At 38.8% G+C, this 18090-nt stretch overlaps 1 pseudogene across 1 annotated transcript; it reads right to left on the reverse strand.

Moving 5' to 3' along the window:
• Positions 1–1438: 1438 nt before the first annotated feature.
• LOC145522601 (magnesium transporter NIPA2 pseudogene) lies at positions 1439–16189 on the reverse strand (annotated as a pseudogene). Its single transcript, XR_014066053.1, has 2 exons — positions 15399–16189; positions 1439–3380 (listed from the first exon to the last, which is right to left on the reverse strand). The product of XR_014066053.1 is annotated as a magnesium transporter NIPA2 pseudogene (transcript).
• Positions 16190–18090: the final 1901 nt, after the last annotated feature.

Genomic DNA, 18090 nt, shown 5'->3' on the forward strand with positions numbered 1-18090 from the left:
ATCTGTAAGTTTTTATAATCTTGTTAATAATAATAGGTGTTTTCACAACTGGTTCACAAAATTCCTGAAAATTGAACAATTGGCTCTTGAGAGCAGGAGGACACTGGTATAGAATTCTAACTTGGTTGAATTGCAATCAGAGGATCTGGTATTAAATCAATATTCAAAACTTATTGGGATCTAACACATTAAGAGAAAGCGAAAGTGAAGTCGTTCAGTCGTGTCTGACTCTTTGCAACCCCATGGACTGTAGCCAACCAGGCTCCTCTGTCCATGGGGTTTTTCAGGCAAGAGTACTGGAGTGGGTTGCCATTTCCTTCTCCAGGAGATCTTCCCAACCCAGGAATTGAACCCGGGTCTCCCACATTGTAGGCAGACGCTGTACCGTCTGAGTCACCAGGGAAGTCCTACACGTTAAGATTATGCCTTTTCTTTATACAGTTAATGCATCTGTGAATGGTAGATTACAAATTGACTAATCCCTTAGGCTACCATTTTGCCAACTTCAGTTGGGAATAACTGAGTTTTAAACTGTACATACATTTTTTTAGAATCTGTCATCTTTTTACACACATGCGAGACTCAATTCAATTCCCTTAAACAATAGAACACAACTAGTGTTCTCTTTTCACCAAAATTTTGCCAACAGCAATGACTTCTCGGTGACAGAATCCCTGCAGTTGGTTAGGGATTATTTTATAATGTGACAAAAGATTGCAATATAAAATTTGTTCCAATTAACACTCTTAAATTGTTTGCCTGCCAGAGAAAGGACTTTTCTTTAAAGTGCTATGCATTAGTCTCTCACTCATGTCCAACTCTTTTCGACCCCATGGACTGTAGCTTGCCAGGCTCCTCTGTCCATGGAATTGTCCAGGCAAGAATACTGGAGTGAGTTGCCATTCCCTTCTCCAGGGAATCTTCCCGATCCAGGGATCGAACTCAGGTCTCCTGCATTGCAAGCAGATTCTTTACCATCTGAGCCACTAGGGAACCCCCTTAAAGTGCTATGGATTTTCATTTAACATGTTTTAGTTTAAACCTCCTGTTTCAGCTTAATGGAGTTGGCCCTAAATAGTGGGATGAAGCCAGGGAATCTGGTATAAGACAGAAACTAGTATGACCATACCCTTAGGTTGCAAAAATAAATCTTGAACAATTGATAACATTTGGAGTTATTTATTACTGTCCTATGTTTTATTTGAGCATTTCTTCACTGAGCTATGGAATTATGTAATCAATCATTCATTCATTCCTTTAACGACTATTTGTAGAATGCCCACTTTGTTCAAGGCACTACGAAAAGTTTAAAATCATTTATCCGGGGGATCCTCCCAACCCAGGGATCAAACCTGGGTCTCCTGCATTAGCAGGCAGCCATCAGGGAAGCCTCATTTATCCAGAGGCAACCTAAATAAAGAGGTAAACTGAGACAAGCTTGAAATAACCAGAAATTGAGTTTATTTGGCAAGAGCAGAGGAAATACAGTTCAGGAAACACAAAAGGAAACAAGCTGCAGGCGTGTCTGGGCAAGGTTGAAGATGAGCTGTATCTGTGAGCGAGGAACGCAAAGAGGGAGCATCCAGCCACAGTCCAAGTAGTAAGTTCATTGACTTGAGGATGGGTAGAGATGCTGGGACATGTCTTGATCAGAATAAAGGATTTGTTTTTTCTAGGATGGATTTGTTCATTTTATTTGTTTGTTGGCTGATTTTTGTCTCTCCTCTCTCAGCCAACTGGAAGGAAGACAGAACTCCGGTCTGCTTTGCTCATTGCTATTTCCTTGGTGAGTGTCTGGCACATAATAAGAGCTCTGTGATTACTTTCTGAACAAATATATAAGTGAATGGGGGCTTCCCAGATGGCCCTAGTGGTAAAGAACCTGTCTGCCAATGCTGGAGATGTAAGAGATGCAGGTTTGATCCCTGAGTTGGGAAGACGGCAAGACTGAAGAAACCATTCCATTCGCACACATAAGCGAATGGGCATATTTAATTGCTTTGAGTTTCTGTGGTATATTATTCATTGGGAGTCCCATGATGGATTCTAACATTTAGATGATATATGTTTAGCTTACGTACTTAACATTCTGAATGCTGAGCCAGCTACTTACTGGTTGTCACAGTCCATTTAAAAACATTAAGAGATTTGTTACCGTGATCAGGTTTGTTTTAGACTTTTATAGGTCAAGATTTTCACTGAATAGTGCCTCTCTCTTCAAAATATTTATAGACTTTGTATCATCTGTCTTATCGTGTTATCACTTTATTTGCAGTGATAATTTAAAATTAGAAACTTTGTTTTACACAGCTGTTTATCTTGTATATAGCTTAGGTTTCCTAAGTATGGGCTGAGTAAATGACCAGAGATATAAGTGATCATGAGATGTATGACTTAAGCCTACAGGAAAATGTAACTTTTGTATCTAAATAAACGAGTTTGGGCTAAGAGGTCCAGGAAGTGAACCAAAACCTAGTCTAATCTAAAACAGACAAGTTATAATTAATAATATCACTGGTAAACCTGCTTGAATCAGGCAGACTTAATTATATCTTGCTTCACAGTTATTACACAACTGTGATATCTCAAAGAGCAGACTCTACGTGCCAATATTAGCAGAAAGTTCACTGTTCTCCAGGGCTGCCCACAAAGACTATTTCTAAAAACCCTGGAGGAAAACTCGTATTTCCCACAATTCCCTCTCATTGTTGCTTGCCTTCATGGCCATGCATCGTATTGTAGACGGATTCTACAATCATTCCAAAACTGGATTGCCAGTTCAATGTTCCTGACTTTGCTTTGTTCATGGGCCTGTCTCAACTTTCCCAACTCAGCTACTATCATGCAGTAACACTTAAGGAACCCTACCAAGCAACTTGAGTATCACAAAATGGCCACAGCCAACTCTCTCATCAATTACTGCCTGTTCCTACACTGTGAAGATTGTTCGCCTTCTGTTTTCCTTTCCCTGGTCCAGCAAGTGGAATTCCAAATCCCAAACCCTTCCCTCAATTTCAACTGATGTCTTTCTTCATGGCAGTGTCTGATAGATTGAGTTATTGGACCCAGTTCTTCGCCTCTTCCTTTATCCATACCCTCTGCCTTATAGCTTTGCATTCCCTCTTATTAAAGTCCCTGCCTCTTGACTTGGGGTCCTCCATGTGTTTTGTTTGGAGTTGAAGGATGTTAGCAGCTGCAATGCAAAAATCAGCTTGGAAAGTGTTCATATGGTTGGGCTTGCCGCTTGATGTGCCTTTGCCATCACCATAAGAATGTATCCAGACGAGCCCAATGGGACTAGAGAAGATGAAAGACACAAGGGAAAGACCCAGAGTGGCAGATCTGCAGTGTGAAGCAAATCCAACCCAGCTGACTCAGATCTGTGGAAAAAAAAAAACAAAACAACTTCTGTTTCAGTCACTGCATTTTGAGGGTTTTTGTTGTGCACCATTATTGTGGCAAAAGCTAATTTATTGGAGATGTAACTCTTTCCATGGTAAAGTAAATATTGACATCTTTGTGCAAGGTAGTTTGGCTACTTATGGCCCCTAGTGTCCCCATTCCAGAGTAGCATTTTGGCTTTACTTCTGCATCACCAAAAAGCATGTTAGAGTGCTTTCTCCAAGTAAAAACTCTTCCTATAAAGGTGAATTTTTCCTCTTACTGTAGAGACAAACCAAAAACTACTTCTAAATGGCCACTTTTCCATCTCTGAAAAAAAAAGTATAAACCTTGCTGAGCTCTAAGTTCCAGCTGAAAAGCCAGATTTGTCAAAAAGTGTCAGAGAAGAAGTGGTATTGGTGATGATTCTAAAAGACAGGATAGGATCTGAGTTGACAGATAATAGACAGAAATATTGTTTAAGTAAGAAGTGAAATGAATGAAATGTGATGACTAGAAAGTGTAAAGTTCATTCAGAACCATTTAAAACATAATTTACTTTACTCATATCTATTTTATATTAATTACTTTATATTATTTTACATTATATGATTTATATATATAATTTAAAAATACCTTTAATTGTCAAAATGAAGATAATTTATTATTGAACTCAAAGACCGATCGATATTAATAGAACTTCTTAGGGTATTGAAGAAAGTACAAGTGTAGTGAAAAATTGCCCCCCAAAAATAGCTATGTTGAAATGGTAAGTAGATACATTACAATGCCAATGCAATTTCTACTTTAATCCTATTGCTCCCAATTCCCCTAGAAATTCCACTGAGATTTGCTCTATGTCAGCATTCTTTATGTCATTACTTCTTGTTTCTCAGACTTACCTTGAAGCATATTTGAATCACATGGATTCAGTATATTCCATCTACCACTTATCAAACCATTTACATTAGTTTGCACGTAGCAGGTGCTCAAAATCGTTTCTATTATTATTTTTAATTAGCACATATTATTAGCAGTAACTAATCCCATTGATTTATCCTCTCAATAGCCCCATGAGGTGGGTACCAAACTTAAGTCTTTTGTTTTAGTTGAAGAAATTGAGGCATAAAGAGATTAAATGATTGAGAGATGAAGTACCAAGTCACACAGGAGTAAGTGGCAACACCATGACTCAAGTTCAGATCCACCTAACATCAGCACCAATCAAGCAAATAAGCAAGCTATTTTGAATTGTACTGATACACATGATTTGAAAGACCATATAGAAACTACTATATACCAGCCACACTTTCTATTACAGCCCATGGCCAAATATCATTGAAATACAAAGAAATGTGCTATACATTATATAAATGTATGGCTATAAACATATATATATGTTGATTTGCCTTTCTCATCTCCTGATGATAAAACTTGAACAATTGTTTCTGTGACACATGAATTGTAAATGTATTTCTTTTTTTCAATTTGCATTCTCTACAATGCTCATTTGCCCTCCTCAGCTTGGGAATTACACAGTGCACTCATAGCTAGCAAGAGTGAGCTGCTGCTGCCTTAGACTCAGTGCTTAAAAATCTCATAAAAAATGGAAATTCCCACCTTTATTCAAGCCTGTCAGGAAATCTCCCTATAGCCCTTTGTATTTGAAAATGCATTATAGTTTGTTTAAAGCACTGTGGGAAACAGTTTTACAGTTGCACATAAAATCATTTTGTGAGCTGCCAAATGAAAACTGAGAATGCCCAGTGAATGCGGATGCCTCCTTCAAAACCTCCTGTGTGAAATGGAGGTGTCATGTTCCCTGCTTAACTAGCAACGTGGTTACTTTATCCCTTCATTTAACCCCTAACTACAAATTAGGAATTCTTTAAGACATACCCATTAGTTAAAGTGAGACATAACCAATGGTAAACAGCAGAAAGGAGACAATGAGTATCCCTCCAAAAGCTGTTCTGACCCAGGAAGGGTTGAGAGTTGAAATGGAGCTGTATTGGAGCAAAGTTTTATGCTGTTAAAATTAGGCTGGTATTAACCTAAACTAGACTATTTTAAGTTAAGATGTTTATTGTAATCCTCAGGACAACCACTAAGAAACTAACTCCCAAAATATAGTAAAATAAACAACAATGGCACACTAAAAACATCTATTTAATACAAAAGAAGGCAGTGATAGATTGAGCAAGGAATATATAAGATCAGACATAGAAAAAAAATAAAAAGTGGCAACTGTAAATCTTAATTTGTCAGTAATTATGTTAAATGTAAATAGATTAAACACTTAAAAGCTAGAGATTGGTAGAATGGGTTTAAAAAAATATCCAACTACTTGTGCCTACAAAAAACATACTTTATATTCAAGAATACAAACAGACTGAAGGCAAAAAAGATGGAAAAAATATACCATGCAAGCAATAACAAATGCAGAGCTGAAGTAGCTATATTAATATCAGAAAAAATAGACTTTAAGACAAAGACTGTTAACAGGGATAAAAAATAGTATAAAAGTTTTAATCTATGGTCAATCTGTCAGGAAGATATAACAATTATAAACATAAATGCATCTGACAGTAGAACACCAAAGCACATAAGCAAATACAGACAGAACTGAAGGGTGAAATAGAAAATTCAATAATCATAGCTGGGGAGGCCTCAACATTCCACTTCCAATAAAGGAGAGAATAGGCAGAAGGTCAATACCAAAATGGAAGACTTGACCAACACTATAAACTAACTAACTAGACCTACCAGACATCTATAGAACATTCCAATCAATAGCAACAAAATGCACATTCTTCTCAAAGTCACATGGAACAGTCTCCAGGATAGACCATATGTTAGCCATAAACAAGTCTCAATACTTTAGAGAGGACTGAAGTCATACACAGCATATTCTCTGACTGCAGTGTAATTAAAGCAGAAAAAATATTAGGAGAAGATTTGGAAAATTCACAACTAGATGGAAAATTTTAAAACACATTTTCCCAAAAAGCCAGTGGGGTCAAGGGAAAGTAGAAACTGTTTTGAAAAAGTATACATCATGTTGAAAACTATGAGAGACAGCTAAGTCAGTGCTTAGAAGAAGATTTTATAGCTCTAAAGACCTATATTTAAAAAGAAAGACCTCAAATCAATAACTAACCTTCCACCTTAGGAAACTAGAAATGGAAGAGTAAACCCAAAACAAACAGAAGGAAAAAGAAGAAAAGAGATGATTTTTCAAATGCAAAGAGTATTAGTGAGCTTTCTGTAAACTTTTAGTGGAATGTTTCATTTGAAGAGCCAATCTCTGTACTTCAAAATTACAGTTGCTTGACCTGCCTCACAATTTCCCATCTCACCACTCAGCTGGGAAATTGGGTCTGTGGGTAAACACTGCTTGCATGTGCTATACACTAGGATGTTGTCAAAATGGAAACCATCTATGCTGGTGAACTTCTCCAAGGCTGAATAGATCAAAATACTGCCTAACTCTATGGAGGAGAAGAATTTTGATTGCCTGTTTATTTGTTTATTTGTTCCTTTGTTTGCTAGTGGAAAGGTAAAACATAGCAGGGAAGGTTGTTCTCTTGAGGAAAGAATCCACAAATCCTACAAAATCAATGAACTGAACAGTTGACATAATGATTCAGATGACAGACTTCCTCCCCTCAGATACTACATGACCTGTTGTACTGAACAGTTGAACCACTTGGCCAACATGTGCTTAGGGCCAGCCCTATTCTGTTCTCACTAAACCAAAACTTTGAAAAGGAAATGTCCTGGGAACCTAGGGGAGTCAGTTACATTTAAAACACAACATATGACTAAAAAGATTAAAAACTCAAGTTAATACAGAAAGTCCCCTATATACGAGCCTTCAAGTTGCAAACTTTCAAAGATGTGAACATGCATTTGCATATTCATTCACGTAAGTTAGTTCGCCTGCCTGGCAGACGTTGTCACATGTATGCTTACTGTACAGTACTGTATTGTTCAGCTGCTCAGTTGTGTCCAACTGTTTGTGACCCCATGGACTGCAGCATGCCACGCTTTCCTGTCCTTCACTATCTCCCGGAGTTTGCTCAAACTCACTGAGTCGATGATGCCATCCAACCATCTCATCCTCTGTCGTCCCCTTCTCCTCCCACCTTCAATCTTTCCCAGCATCAGGGTCTTTTCCAATGAGTCGGTTCTTTGCATCACATGGCCAAAGTATTGGAGCATCAGCTTCAGCATCAGTCCTTCCAATGAATATTCAGTGTTGATTTCCTTTAGGATTGACTGGTTTGATCTCCTTGCTGCCCAATGGACCCTTAAGGGTCTTCTCCAGCACCACAGTTCAAAAGCATCAATTCTTCTGCACTCAGTCTTCTTTATGGTTCAGCTCTCACATCCATACATGACTACTGGATAAAGTACTATATAGAGCGCAGTATTTCAGTATCTTTATTTCAGCCCAAGATATCTGGAAGCAAGTGTAAAAGTAGAGATGATGTAGCTGCTACTGCTAAGAAGTGCCAAGTGACAATAATGGAAACAACAGTGAAATAATTGAGTTGGATGAGGTGAAAAGATGGTAGACATCGCTTGTTCTTATACAGTATTACAGTACAGCACTATATAGCCAATTATTGGGTGCCTAGGCTGACTTTGTTGCTGTGAACAAATTGGGCTTAAAATACCCTCTTGGAATGGAACTCATTCGTATGTAGGGGACTTACTGTATTTATTGATGGATTACTATGTCCCAAGCTTCCCACTGAATTCTCACAGTAATTCCATAAGGCCGGTATGGTTATCCAATTATACAGATGAGAAAGCGGAGGCTCAAAGAAGCAAGCAACTTGCCCAAGATGGCATTAAATGATAGAACCTGAACTTGAATCAGCCCTGACTCAAAAGTCTTAATTAGGGCTTCACTGATGGCTCAGTGGTAAAGAATCCGCCTGCCAGTGCAGGAGACACAGGTTCAATCCCTGGTCCTGGAGGATCCCACATGCTGCAGAGCAACTGAGCCGGTGTCCCACAACTGTTGAGCCTGTGCTCAAGGGTCCGGGAATTGCAACTACAGAGCCCACATGCTGCAACTTCTGAAGCCCACTCGCCCTAGAGACCGTGCTCTTAAACAAGAGAAGCCACTGCAGTGAGAAGCCCTCGAATCGCAACGAGAGAGTAGCCCCCACTTCCCCAGAGAAAAGCCTATGCAGCAATGAAGACCGAGCACAGCTAAAAAATAAATAAATAAAATTATGTATATATGTGTGTGTTTATATCTATATATACATGAAAGTTGGTAAACCTTTCAAAAAGGAGTCTTAACCACTGTAACTATGCCAGATAGCACATCTGATATCAGACATCTCACATCAGGGTCTTAACTATAATACAATAAAAATCTCTCCTGTAATCTGAATTAGTAAAACATTCTGAACTTCACTTTGTTTAATTACTTTTGAGGATATTCACAGAAATGAGGAATCAGGCTATAGTTTCCAGTAGAAGAGAATTTTTAAAAAAAAATTAGACAGCAGTGATTTATAATTAGTCACAGGTTTATCAGTTGATTACCGATTGATGGATGTTTCTGAAATAGTGAAGGGTGCTTGAAGTGAAGTAGCTTCCCCACTCTCCTACAATCTTATTTACCCTGTAATTTGCAAAATAAACCATTTATTCAGAGGTAATAAATACAGAAACTTCACTAGAGCTCCTATGTGATTTCTTTCAAATGCAGGATTTGTGGAATCCAAACTAACAACTTCAACTGAGAGGCTTTGCATTTCTGGTTTCTCTTCGACATAGCTGTTAGGGGGAGGGAGGCGTGGCAGGGAGAAGACAGTCAGCAGCAAGTGTGACAGAGGGCACTGACTGCTTTCTGGAGAGAAAAATCGATTCCGGGGACATTTACAGCCTGCTCAGAAGCTGTCAGAAAGCCTGGGGCTGGCCTTGCCCTCTAGTCTTCCTGCCCCGAGGGGCCTCCAGGACAAGCTCACACAGAGCCGGCTCAGCACTCAGCCGGGCCTGAGCACCCCCTCCCCCATCTCACAAAGTCTGAGTCTCTGCTCTGGGAAAAGGTTGAATCAGCCTCTTCAATAAAAATTCATTCCCCAGCATCTTTCCAGAAGAAATTAACTACTTTGCTGCCAAGAAAGACCTATGCCACATTTTGACAAAATAATGGAAAAATATGCAAGTGTGTATGTGTCTCTTTGTTCTTTTAAATCTTGAAAAGGGAATCTGATAAGGGATGATGTGGGACTCCTGGTTTGCTGCTTATTTTTTATACCATTTCCTGTAGTCCCAATCTCTGCATGTTTCAGTTACGAGAGTAACCCGCTTCCTGACGTTGTTGTTATGAAAGGTGTCCAGCATGTAGTAGACACTGGCTGCTCAGTAGGATTCCTTGCTATGGGGAATCACTGGCCTGCGGTGTGTGCCCCCACTCTTGTGCTCCCACTGCTCCCAGAGATGGCATCAGGAGCTTCAGCTGCCATGAGAATGAACACTGGCCGCAGACCCAAGTCATTGCTTCAGGAAAGGGCTTGATGCTTAGCAGAAATGGGATGTAAATGTCAGAGTCTTAGCTGGGATTCCTTTGAGAGCTAGCAGGAAACTCTCTTATTCTTTCAGGCCAATCTATCGGGAAGATCTGAAGTTGGCTGGTTGTTATTGTTTAGTTGCTCAGTCCTGTCTCACTCTTTGCGACCCCATGGACTGTAGCTCACCAAGCTCCTCTGTCCTGGGATTTCCCAGGCAGGAACACTGGAGTGGGTTGTCATTTCCTTCTCCAGGGGATCTTCCTGACCCAGGGATTGAACTCAGGTCTCCTGAATTTGCAGGTGGATTCTTTCACCACTGAGCCACCAGGGATGCCCAAAGTTAGCCAGCGGCCGTATTTTTGAGCTCCATGAGGGAGGCAGCTGGGATAAAAAAGAGTGATGATAAAACAAGGAGGGAGGTGGAATCAGTTGGGGGAGACGATGAGGACATTACCTGAGCCCCCAACTTCAGCTACCCCTTGGGCCTGCTCCATCTGTGTGTTCCCAGTGATGGGAGCCAAACCATTCCTTCTGGCTTAGGTTACACTCTCCTTTTTCCGAAACTTTTCTCTAAAGAGTCCTAGTAAAGCTTCTTTCCATGCATATTCAAACACCTATTTCCCCCTTTCCTGAATTAACAAAGTAGGATCATTCTGTACACCTTACTTAACAATTTGTCTTTTCACTTAACATGTCATTGGCACTTTTTGAGGTGGTACATTTAAAGCAAGCTTATTCTTTTGAGAAAAACAGAGCATTCCATATGAACACATCATTCTCTCTATTATTTTTACACTGTTCATTGATGAGTGGACATTTTGATGGTTTCTGTTTTTGATATTGCAGTCTATAATGTACTTCTTAATAAAAATGGGCACTTAGGTAGGCATATAAGATAAATTCATGGCAATGGCATTTCTGGGTTAATCATTTTATGGAGTTCTTCATAGAAATGACCAAATTGCCCTCCAGGAAAGTTGTGTCAATACTAGGCTCATAGCAACAGCATATATGAAAGGGGCCCTTTTTTCCACATCCTCACCAAGGTGTAGGGTGTTGTTACTCTTTTTAATCCTTTGCAGTCTCTAAGGTAAATATGTATCTCATTGTTTTCAGATGTGATCTTTAAATGTTAGTGGGTTGAGACTCCTTCCTTCTGCTTAATGGTCATGTGTGCTTGTCTGAGACACACTTGCCTATTTTCTGCTGGGGAATTCATGTTCTCCCTGCTGATTTGTGACAGCTCATCATGTATCAAGTATATCAATTCACTGCCTGTTAATATAGCTTACCACTCTTTTCTGAGTCATCTCAGTTTTTAAAATTCTAATTTATGAAGTCTTCTGCTAGGCAGAAAATTTAATTTTCACATAGCCAAATATATAAATACTTTGCTTTTATCACTCATTTAAAAAGCCCTCAATAATGTTATGAATTTACTCCTAACACTTATTCCAAAATCTTTTAATAACAACCTATAAAGAATTCAGTTTTGTTGGATAGAAGATTATGTGTTAGCGCTTTCAGACTACTAGATGTAATTAGTAATAATTTTGTGAGGAAATTACTATGTGTCTCTTTTAAAACTATTCTAATTCAATGTATGTGGTGATTTTTCCCTCTGAAAAATTTGTTCACAGCCCACCCTTCAATTAAGTAATGATGAGTGAGATGAGTGAGTGTTGAGATGAGGCTAAGAGACTGGGTTCTAGCCCATCTCTGACCATCTTGGCCAATGACCTTGTGTGAGTCATGTCAGCCCTCAGGTTTCATGTCCTTCATCTGAAAGGAGAGGGTTGAATGAAATAATCTTTGAAAAATCTTTCTATCTGGCTTACTTCACTCTGTATAATAGACTCCAGTTTCATCCACCTCATTAGAACTGATTCCTATGTATTCTTTTTAATGGCTGCATAATATTCCATTGTGTATATGTACCACAGCTTCCTTATCCATTCATCTGCTGATGGGCATCTATACTAACTCATATATGTGGTATTTAGTTAATCAGTAAAGATAACCCTGTATGCAAGACATCAAAAGAGACACAGATAAATAGAACAGTATTATGGACTCTATGGGAGAGGGTGAGGGTGGAATGATATGGAAGAATGGCACTGAAGCATGTAAATTATCATATGTGAAATGAATCGCCAGTCCAGTTTCAATGCATGATACAGGGTGCTAGGGGCTGGTGCACTGGGATGAGCTGGAGGGATGGGATGGAGAGGGAGGTGGAAGGGGGGTTCAGGATGGGGAACACATGTACACCCATGGTGGATTCATGTCAGTGTATGGCAAAACCAATACAATATTGTAAAGTTAAAAAATAGATAAATAAACTAATTAAAAAAAAAAAGGTTTTGATTTCACCTTCCACTAACTGAAAAAAAATAAAAGAAAAATCTTTCTAGCACCAAACTTTCAAGCGTCTATGAATTCTTTGCTCATATTTTTATTTATTTAAATACTGTACTAAGTGATAAGTCATTTTCTAATACACAGTAAGTAGTATTCCACAGTTTTTTTTAAGGTTCTTTTTTTGGGGGGTGGTTAGAGGAAGGAAATTATGTTTATTAAGTGCCTATCAGGTTCTAGTCACTGTACATATATTGTCTTATTTAGTGTACACAACAAACTTTGAGATGGAAAATGTAAGTCCATTTTATAAATGAGGAAACTATAGTCCACTGAGGTTGTGATGGAACAAATGGTGGACTTATGAAATAAATGAAATAAAATTCACTTTGACCCTTAACCGATATGTATAAAATTTAACACAGTATGGCTCACTATCCTAAATGTCAGAGCTAAAGCTATAAAACTTCTAGAAGAAAACATAGGAGAAAATCTTGGTGACTTTGAACTTGGCAGAGTTTAAAACACAACACTGAAAGTGCAAAACCCAAAAGGAAAAATCAGTAAATGACACTATATCAAAATTTTAAAGTTTTGCTCTTCAAACAACACAGTTACAAAAACAGTAAGTCAAGCCACAGCCTAGGCAAAAATATTTGCAAGATATATATCTAGCAAAGGAATTGTGTCTAAGCTATATGAAGAACTCATGACTAATTAACGAGAGAAACAATCCAATGGAAACCAATAAAATTTGAATAGACACTTCACTAAAGAAGAAATATATGGGGAACACATGTAAACCCATGGCTGATTCATGTCAATGTATAGCAAAAACTACTACAATATTGTAAAGTAACTAGCCCCCAACTAAAATAAATAAATTTATTAAAAAAAAAAAGAAGAAATATGGTTGCCAAATAAAAACATGAAAAGAAGTACAACATTGCTATCCACAAGGGGAATGCACATCAAAACCACAATGAGATATCACTTCACACACATCAGAATGGCTAAAACTGAAAAGAGTTGACTGGACCAAGCATTGAGAGGGTAGGTAGGAGCCAGAAATCTCATACACTGCTGGTGGCGATGTGAAAGAGGACAGCTGCTTTGGAAAACTGGCGGTTTCTTAAAAATTTAAACATATGCTTAACTATGACTCAAGAGAAAAGAAATCATATGTTTATACAAAGATTTGTACGTAATGTTCACAGCAGCTTTATGAATAAAAATTAAAAACTGGAAACATCTTAAACAAGCATCAGCAGGTAAATGGGTAAACAAACTCTGGTATATCCAAACAATGAAATTAAATAAATAAATAGGAATATCTGGAGTAAGTAAGAATAAGTTAAAGGAATAAATAATAATAGAAGAGAATAAAATACTGATACACACAAAAACATAGATGAATCTCAAAATAATTATGCTGAGTGAAAGAAGTCAGAAAAAATAGAATAGATATTGGATTACTCCATTTACATAAAATCTTATAACAGAATCTATAGTGACAGAAAGTGAATTAGTAGCTGTCTGTGGATGGAGGACTCATAAAGGGGCAAGAAGAAACTCTGGTGGGTGACAGACGGGTTCACAGTACTGATTATGGTGATGGTTTCATGGATGTTTACATCCGACAAAACATTAAACTGTACACTTAAGCATATGCAGCTTTTTAAGGTCTATTTTTCCACTTTAAACTTGTAAAAATGAATATATTCAGAGAGAATTTCTTTGATGCAGTATAATAGATAAATGTATTAGTACTGAAGACAACTAACATCAACTTCATTTAAATAAAAGAATTTGCCAAGTTTTCAGCTTTTTTTAAACAAGTTTTTAATGGACAGTTTAGTTACCTTATGTATAAAGAAAACTTTTTAGTTAATCATTGCCTGTATATACCAGTATTCCCATGCCATATATTCCTTGCATTAAAATTTTTGATTAACCTCAGAATGACTTTCACTGATATTACCCGGAGTGGTGATAAATTAATCTCTTAGGCATAGAGAAGAATGTTGGGTGTATCGGCACTTTTTTTCCATCTGGAAAATAAAAAGTGCTTAAGATTCTTTGCCTAAGAGGTGACCTTAGAATAATTTCACTCTGGTATTATTTGCAAAACCGATGTGTTTTTATTTTCTTAAGAAATGAAACTTCTTACCTATGATAATCAGATTTTTTAAACATAAACAGATTTTTTTGAACATAATCTCTCCCATTCTGTTGTTCAATTGATTTGTAAGCAAATACCTCATAATCATTAAGTTCAAATTAAAGCCCCTTCAAGGCAGCCATGCATGAGAACACACGTGTTGTTTCTTCTGCCGGTACTGCCCTTTCTCCAAACATTTTCAAAACTTTTTTTTGGTAGAGTAGTCTTTGAGCCAAAATGAAAATTAGTCTTTTTATTATAGTTAAAAATTGTTCAAAATATTATTGCAAAGTTTTTTAACCTACTCAATCTACCAGGGCTGGTTCCACATCACTTTAGACTATTTTCAAAAATCCCCCCGAATTAAATCCCCAAACAAAAATTTGCAGTAATATTTTGAAAAAATTCTACTCTTACTAGACTAGACTAGTAGGTTGTTTGACCAATATCCTCATACAAGGGCATGTCTTTGCATTTTCAACAACAAAGAAACAAGGCATTTCATCTTTTACATTTAAAATTGTCATTAATACCTTAGTTCTTCATGGAGGAACCAAGACGTAAAATACATATACAATATTACAATGTTAATAAAAATAGAAACTACCTATACTAAGATCCTTTTAGTTAACTGTTATAATTTAAATATTAGAAAATGAGTTTTTCTTGATCCAAATTAGTGAAATCTTAAAAAAAGATTGTCTCCAGAGAATATCATGTAAGAGGACAATGTCATTTTCAGACACATTCTGAAATTCTAACTCATTTAGCAGTAGAATTACAGAATAAGATTTTAATTAAATTTGTTTCTCAAAAACCTGTCAGATATCCACTTCTTTGGGAGACACTTTGACCAGTTAGCTGCCCAGTTTCCCAGGTTGAGCTTTATTCATTACTGTTAAGACTATTAGAGATATTAAGAATATTAAAGAGATTACATTTCTTGCTTTTCATCTTACCAGAAAACACAGGCTGTCTTGCTGGATGAAACGAGTATCTTTAAAGGCATGCAGGCATCCCCACAACAATTTCAAGGAAGCTACTCAAAGTACCAGTGGTGTCACCAACAGGCATATCTTGCCTCTCCTTTAAAAGAAGAAATGAGCAAGTTAAAACTGAAGCTACAAAGAATGTGTAGTTCATTGGCATTGCTGTAGAGGGGTTCAATATGCCCAGGGCCCTGTTTAGATAACTAATCTGTGTGCTTACACAGACTGTGAGGCTTAGAAGCAGAATCCAGGCCAAGGGATGTCTCAGCTGAGTCTTTTCAGCAGAAAGCTCTTTAACGCGATGCCCAACCCTTTAACATAGCTAACTAAAAGCGCTCTGCTCACGGAATGATTAGAATGTTTGTTTTTGTGGCGAGTTCCTAACAAAGATTAACAAGACTGCAGTGACCACAAGCATTGCAAAACCCACAAAATGTGGATCACCTCGCTAGCAAGACATTTAAGGTCTCTACATTCTCTTCTTCTGGAACACAAATGACTGTAATTGGAGATCTTAACAAGGACGCTGAGACATCCTAATGGAGGCCCTTGGGGACTGATCCAAATGCCTAAGCTGTGAACTTGACCATCTCGCCAGCTCCCGTGGAGAGTGGTCCAGCCACCACAACCCATTCTTTAAGATTTGCATGACCACTTTGACCTGCTCTCACAGATCCTATTCTGGTAAGTTGCAGGAGACCTTGTTTTTGCTGGTTTTATTTCGAAATGCAGCTTGTCCCAATAAAAATACTGGAGCTCATAGGCCATCCCAGACTAACACATAAAACTCATATAACCCAGGCTTTTGGATGTAACCTCTGCTCCTGAAGAAGCTCCTACCAATCACATCGAGCACAGAAGAGGCACTGTTGGCACTGGAGCAAGTATGATTCAGCCTTCAAATCTCAGACTTTCACATCACCATATAGGCTCACAGTCTACACAGCACCTTCACTCCCAGCCCTCTCCTCCTCTCTGACTTCATCTATGTCCAGTGGGAAGTGGGCACAGCCATGGATACAGCTGGTCTCCTCTTCATCAAGAAGTGACCAGTTGTACGTCTCCAGGAGGATCCCCAGCCAACTTTGCTGCCACTGCTAGGATGAGATCGTACCCTGGTGGCACCTGTTTCTGAGCTGTGTAATCACAGAGTTAGTAGACACATATCTTATGGTTAAAAGGAACATACCATTGACTGTAAAGCTCAATTTAAAAAGAGAAGGGTTCCCATCAAGCATGTGGCATCTCAAACTGATTTCTTAAAAGGTGATCTGAATTTGTATGTGTGCATGTGTGTGTGCTTAGTTGCTCAGTCGTGTCTAACTCTTTTGTGACCCCACAGACTATAGCCCATCAGGGTCCTCTGTCCATGGGATTTTCCATGCAAGAATATTGGAGTGGGTTGACAATTCCTTCCCCAAGGGATTTTCCTAACCCAAATCTAACCCAGATTTCCTGCATTGGCAGGTGGATTGTTTATCACTGAGCCACCTGGGAAGCCCTTTGAATTTGTATATTTGTGTGTATAACTCAAAGAGTGAGATCAGATTTTTGTAAACTGGTCAGAAAATCCCAACCCAGGAGATGCTAAAGGAAAAATCATCACAGAAAGCCTCCTTCTTCACAACTCCCCTTTCAGAATTGTTCATTTCCAATTCTAAGTATCAGGAAATAAGGGCCAGTGGTGATTTTGCTTGAGTATCTATGCTCCAAAAAATGGCTAGGCGAAGTGTCAGCCTTTCCATCTCCTTTTCTTAACTTCCTCAGTTCATACTTGATGCCAGCCCATGAAAGAAAGTTGCCTCTGAGAGGAAAACCAAAAAACCTTCCTGAGAAGCTCCTCCACCCAGAAACGCTTGCAAGCAGAATTTAAAGATCGTTTGTTTCTGCTTATTTTTCTAGTGGCTGGTCTCCCCACCCCCACCCCCTTTTCCCCGTGGTCAGCACAAGCGCTCTGTATGCTTCACAGAGCCTCACTTCACTCTCAGACAGCCTGAAGGGCCCGCATTCCTGAATGGTGGGAGAGCTCAGCGCTCACAGGACTGAGCCCCTGGCCTTTTCTTGTCAGGGATGTGGCAGGCGAAAGCTGCAGGCCATGTACCTCTGTGGGAAATGGGGGGACCTTTTGCTGACTGTGCTCTCTCACAGCCTGTCATTGCAAAATGAAACTTGCTGTGCTCCTAATCCAGAATCTTCATCCATCTGCTGTTGAAGGCACTGTTAATGTCATATTGGATTAGGTGATAATAGTGAGATAAATCCTATAACAACTTATCTCACCCACACCACAGGTGGAAGAGTGAAGCAGAGCGGGCTAGGTAACAAGCCAGAGGGAAGCAAGAGGACTGCTCCCTGAGCCATGTTCGGGTAAAGGATGGCATTTGGTTTGCTGCCTGGCTCACCACGTGGTCCCTCTCCAGGGGCCTTGTGGAGTGTGAGCCAAGTTTATTCCACCCAGTAGGACTGACTTTCTCAGTTGGTTTCTTTATTTTCCAGGTAAAACACATCTATCTATAAGGAAATAACCTTCATTACTTGCTACCACTGAGAGAGCCTGTCTCCATAACTGGTTCTTTTTCCCAATGTGATTCTCCAGGGTGAAGGGTGGAGGGCTGGAGTGGGGTGAAGAAGGCAATATTTTCCTCTCACTTTGTCTCCCCCA

The sequence above is a fragment of the Giraffa tippelskirchi genome, chromosome 10 (assembly GCF_054371585.1).
Source record: "Giraffa tippelskirchi isolate mGirTip1 chromosome 10, T2T-mGirTip1v1.2.pri, whole genome shotgun sequence".
In the NCBI taxonomy this organism is placed as follows: domain Eukaryota; kingdom Metazoa; phylum Chordata; class Mammalia; order Artiodactyla; family Giraffidae; genus Giraffa; species Giraffa tippelskirchi.